Genomic DNA, 6,000 nt, shown 5'->3' on the forward strand with positions numbered 1-6,000 from the left:
CTATTGAGTTCAAGTATGAGTGGTTAGGTCTCATATTAACTATAAATAAGTGGACTCTTGAATTTAAAAAGGCAAATGTTAACATATATCCTAAGGACACAAATTAATAAATAATTTGTAAAAATATCATACTGGAATGCGTATAATCAATTTTTTTAAAACTTTAAATATAATTTTATTTCACTCAATATTTCTAGACATCCTTAACTCAAATACAAATTTACTTGAAGTTGTAAACAAATTTGGTTGAAGAAGAAAAAGGCTGAAAATCGGTTCAAACAAATAACACAAGCTCTGCAAACCTAATAGAAGCTCACAAATTGTGTGGGCCAAAATTGAGCAATAGGATATATATACATGTTGGTCCTCTTAATATATAGGGTTACTTTTCATACCCCTACGTAAAAACATAACATACACAACTTGTATAGAATAGAAGTATACTTAAAAAAAATACAATTTTATTTATAAGGATATTTTTAAACGGTATAAAATTTACATTTACTTTAGATGTGTACATCTGAATTTATTTAAAGTCGTGAGAAAAACTTTTCCCTAATATTGCGAATGAACTGCCACAGTTTATTCAAATAATTATTTGAGTGAATTTAGTTTTCTACCTATAAGTTATCATTTCAAAACTAATTCTTTCTCATCTGCAATTAGAACTTGTTTCAAGTTTAAAAATTTATCATACAATACAAAAATTATCTTAATTGTCTTACTTTTAAGTTGAAAAAAAAAATTAACTATACTCCATTAGAAACGACAGACGAATTGTTTTTTATTTTTCTTTTTGTAATAACGCCTCAACTATTTTATTTTAAAATTTTTTGATTTATAAGTATTAATTTTTTGTTTATATTAATATGTTAAAATAAATAATGTTGTCGAGAATTAAACTTGAGACAAATAACTTTACACTCAATTGTTTTATCTAGAGATGTCAAAATAGACTATCCGGCCCATTTAGGGTCGGCCCTGTGCTTTTTAAGATTGGGCCAAAAAGTCCTATTGTAATATGGGCTTCAAAATTACTACCCAAGTCCGGCCCTAGATGAACTTCGGGCTATCCGGCCCTAAATGAACTTTTTGTAATAAATAATTAAAATAAAAAATCCATAATATTTATTATAAATAAAATAAAAAATTATATTATTTTAAACAAAATACATTTTTAAGTACTATATTATCTTTTATAAATACTATAATGCGTTTTTAAATATAATACATGTTTAAATTGTAGAAAATAATACTCAAATATTTAATATAAGAGAAACTAATAGAATACGAGAAAATAATGTTGATTATATTAATGTATAATATTTAAAAGAGAAAGATTGAATATAATAGAAACACAAATTTGTTAAGTGAGAAAAATCAATGTTATATATATATATATATATATATATATATATATATATATATATATATATATATATATATATATATATATATATATATATATATATATTGCTAAATACATTGCTCCACACTCCGTGTGAACTTACAAGGTTTTCCCTCAAAGTTAATTGGACGTAGGTGAAAACTTGGTCAAAGGTTGACGTGTGACCAACCCACTGCGGCCTTAGGAGTGGCTAGCTACCATATGAGTTGACCTTTAATTCCATTTTTAGTGGTTTTGCCACATTCTTTACATGTGTGCTTTGCTTTGTAGGATTTTGATTGATGTAGTCGTACGCTCGTGGAATTTTCAACATCAACCCTAAGTCTTTCTATTGGGGTTTAATTTCACAACCTTCGGGGCGAACCGGTCACAGTCAATACTGAACGTTCGACCAATGATGTTTGAGGTTTGAAGTTTGAGATGGACCAGTGAGGCTACAACGACCAAGGTGGCTGGCTGCCAAGGGTCTGCCAAAAATGCAGTTGTAGACACTCTTGCAAGGGCCTACAAGGAATTATGAGCTCATGGTTCAGAAGTCCCTTCATTATCTTATAGATATGATCAATTAAACATACCTCCACGTGTGGGTTCTCGTACCATTAAAGGCTTGTAAGTACGACCATTTATACGATCACAAATTTTTCCTCTCGAGGCTCATCTTCTCAAACAACTCAAAGTATATTATGTCGCATAATTTTCCACGTTCTTTCAGGATTCAGAAGACGTCGAAATTCTCGACCATAGAAATTATGATAAGGGTAAAATTTCATGCGGGTCCCTTCAACTTTCTCGCGATCCCAGAACTCAAGCATTGGCTTGTCATGGACCTTGGTTGGTGTGCCCCATCCTTCTTATGGATAACCATCAATTCAACAATTTTTCTCTTCATCGTCCCCTTGGACGGGTATTCACCCAGGACGCCTCTCTAGTGATAGCAGCATTATGCTGGCGCTTCCCTTTGCTTGCTCCATTATCTTCACTAGTGCCCCTCTCTCTATTGGTCACGACATCCATAACATTTGAGAAGGACTTGCTCTTGGGTGACTCTTTCTCATCGTTTTTTCCGCCCTAGACATATTCGGATAAACGACCGCTCTTTATCAACACTTTGATGGAGTATTTCAATAAGATACAGTCATCAGTATTGTAGTCGTGGCCTTTCTGATGGGGAAGGGGTTTTTGACTCCGCCCTTCCGAAACTCCCTGTTGGTTCACTCTGGGTAAATGTTCTCTCGTGAGGCATTATGAGGAGTATATTTATCGTATCAACCATGGCATCCTCGGGCGGACTCATCTCTCTGCCAGTGAGAGTCTTTCTTGGATGAGCGACCAGAGTTTGCATATGCTGCTCATGGGTTATCGAACCAAGTGTTAAGCTTCTCCTTAAGGTTGATGAAAGGTTAAGCCCTATTCAACAACTCTTTCACAATATGAGCCTCTCTTCTTACCAAATTTTTTATGAATGAGCTATCTCGTAACAGACTATTCTCAAATATCTAACATTTTAGACCCACTTCAACCCCTTCTACTTCCACGACCACTTGTGTGAAACGATCGACGTAAGCTATCTTTCTTTCCTTGTGTTGTCTCCCTTAGGATAGCTATCGTCACTAGCTGACTTTAATAAACTAAAAAGCTTTCACATAAATCGATCCATGACTCAATTCTCCCATTTGAAAGAGCTTTGAACCACAGCCTGACAGATCTCATCAAAGTTAATGCAAATAATTTACACTTAGAATCTTCATCAATGTGGAAGTAGTTCAAACGCTCAACGACAAGTTACATATGCTCGTCGGGATCTCATTCCAGTAATACTCATCCATCTAAGAAGGTTTCTCTAGTGTCTTAGGTATTTTACTATCTAGGATGCAAGCGAATATGGGATACTTTTGCGGGGGAGTTTGACGCTTCTTGTTATTTTGGTGATTATGCAATTTTGGAGCTTTGTCTCTCCGTGATGCGGTCGACTCGAGAATGACATTTTGGTTTCTCTTTGAAACGGATTACTGCACATTGTTTCATTTCGGGGGAGTGTTGTGCAAGCTTTCTTCAAGGCGAAACAATATTTCTTCTATTGCCTGAGTTTTGTGGCAGAACAATGTTGTACATACTATTCAATAACTCATTAGCGCCTTGTACTTTAATATTAGCCTGTAGTAATTGGAAACTAGGAAATGTTTTAGGCCGTGAAGCTGGTGGTTCTACCGGAGGTATGAGCAAAGGTACTAGAGTAGATCCCGCAATTTGAGGAGCTTGGAGTATATTTGGATGCAATAGAGTGTCTACAAGAACTTGATTTGCAGTACCTTGAGGAGGAGGAGGCGACTGAGTTATCACCGCTTAAGCACGAGCGGAGGCTGCTTTAAACGAGTATCTTTAGATCCAGATATCCTTGGAAGGTTTGGAAGTCAAGAATCTGGAAAATATGAAAAATCAAGGTTTATTGACTACCCGAATAAGTCGAAAGCAGTGGATCTAGTGTTTGATTTTAAGAACTTTGATGTGATAAGTTGAGGAGGTTTCAAATTGATGGATTGAAAAAGGATGTGTGATCATGGAAAACGCAGGAATTAGAAGTTGATTCCCACATACGGTGTCATTGTTCTATTGGAACCAGAATTGATCGTAGAACTGGTAGTGGCGAGGGATAACATTGGATCTAAGCCTCAGATGCGGTGGAGGACGGGCTGAACTGCAAGGTTAGCACTCCAATGTTCAATTCAGTATAATAAAAGGAGAAGAGTGAATGACATTTGAGTTTAAAATTGTGTATATAAAATTAGCGCACACACTCTTTATATAACAGGACGATTGTAACAACCTGTTATTCTCTAGATGTGTGATGCAGGGAGTCGTTGGATGTATCCTAGCCTTGAATCTCTTGTACTCTTCCATAGGATAGTTCCATTATGCTACGAGCAATTCGAGTGAATCATTGCTTCTTTCGATTGGTCGGTGTTGAAAGTATTTGTGGGTAAATATTTTCTGTAATATATCGTATCCACAGGGATTGGTTAATATCACTGCCGTTCTATAGTTGTTTATTTTGAGTTAAGAAACTTGGTTTGGTTTGTTTTATACTAATAATAATATCAAAAGCAAATAATAAAATAAAAGTAAGTAAAGGACTTTGTGTTAACAATTAAAGAAAGATGTTGAGTCTTTAGGGTTCATCAACCTAATCCTATACAATTATCAATTAATTCTCAATAGAACAATCCTTTGAATCATTATCTTCACTTATCCTCAAATAAGATTCCATGTCTGCAAATCAAATTAGATAACTTTTACCGGTATGAGATTCGATCTCTCCAAATCACGATAACGATAATAGTAATTAAGAACGATAATTATGAAAACCCAATTACAATTCCATCTCTGCAAATTGCAATTGAATCAATATAGTAACCTAGGGCAAAAGTTAAATCCTTTCTTTCGATCAAAGATTCAACAATGATGTAAATTAAAAGCAAGGTTTCTTATTGATAATAAATTCAAACAATTGTTCACAGGAATTAATCAATGGTAATGTCTATTCATAGGTTAACTACTACCTTAGACTCAACAAGAGGGATTTAGCTCTCCATAGACATGAAGAACATACAAAGATTAATGGAAGAATTCATCTTCATCAAAGGAATGTCTTCGCTTGATAGAGAATTGGTCTTCAATTGATGATTGTGGCTGCACCTTCAGATTGCTCTCCTAATTTCGCTCTTCACAAAAGTTTTTCTTCTCTTGGAAGCTAGGGCTTTTAAATAGAAGTTTTGGGCCTTTAACGCCGAGGCCGCGGCGCGGCAACGGGCTGGCGCGGCGCGCCCCTCAAACAGAAGTATTTTCGCGGCGCGCCTAGGAACTCTCGCGGCGCGCCCTTTGTACTTTCCATCTTTTTCTTCAGCCTTTGAGACTTCCAGCTTTCTTTCCTCCTCATGTTCTTCTTAAGTTCTTATTCAGCTCAAAACCTGCAACAATAACACCCACAAGTGATTCGATTTGCTTTACGCACGAACTAAACTTATTCAGTTCAATTCTTAATAAAAACCTATGGATTCATCACATTTTTGCATTGGTCTAGAGAAGAAATCACTAATATTAACACATGAATTTACCAATAATTTACTCCTAACAAACTCTCCCCAACTTAGAGTTTTGTTTGTCCCTAAACAAAATTACTTACCTCCAGCAAAGTTTACCGACAATCAAGCAACAAGTTTTTCAAAAAGTTTTTCTCAAGTGGTTCAATCCAGTAACTAAGTCAAATACTCCTCTTCTACCTGCAAACTCAGAATATACACATGAAACAAACGTTGAAAGCAAATTACCTCCAGAAGTTCAAAACACTACACAATTGTAATTGAATCAGCACTAATCACTCTCATCAAAAAGTATGATGAATAAAAGAGGGGTTAAACACTCATCCAAACAATTAAATCAACAAAGATCCATAGCATACGTTCACCAAATTGCTCGCATCAAGTCTTGTGGAATCTGAGAATCAGAAGGTCTTTCTATGGTTGTAATGTGGTTTAGATTCAAAGAAAAGAAGATAATCAAGGGTTGTTCCTAATATAGGGAAGCATCCAATTCAT

The sequence above is a fragment of the Vicia villosa genome, linkage group LG2, assembly GCF_029867415.1.
Source record: "Vicia villosa cultivar HV-30 ecotype Madison, WI linkage group LG2, Vvil1.0, whole genome shotgun sequence".
NCBI classification, from domain to species: Eukaryota; Viridiplantae; Streptophyta; class Magnoliopsida; order Fabales; family Fabaceae; genus Vicia; species Vicia villosa.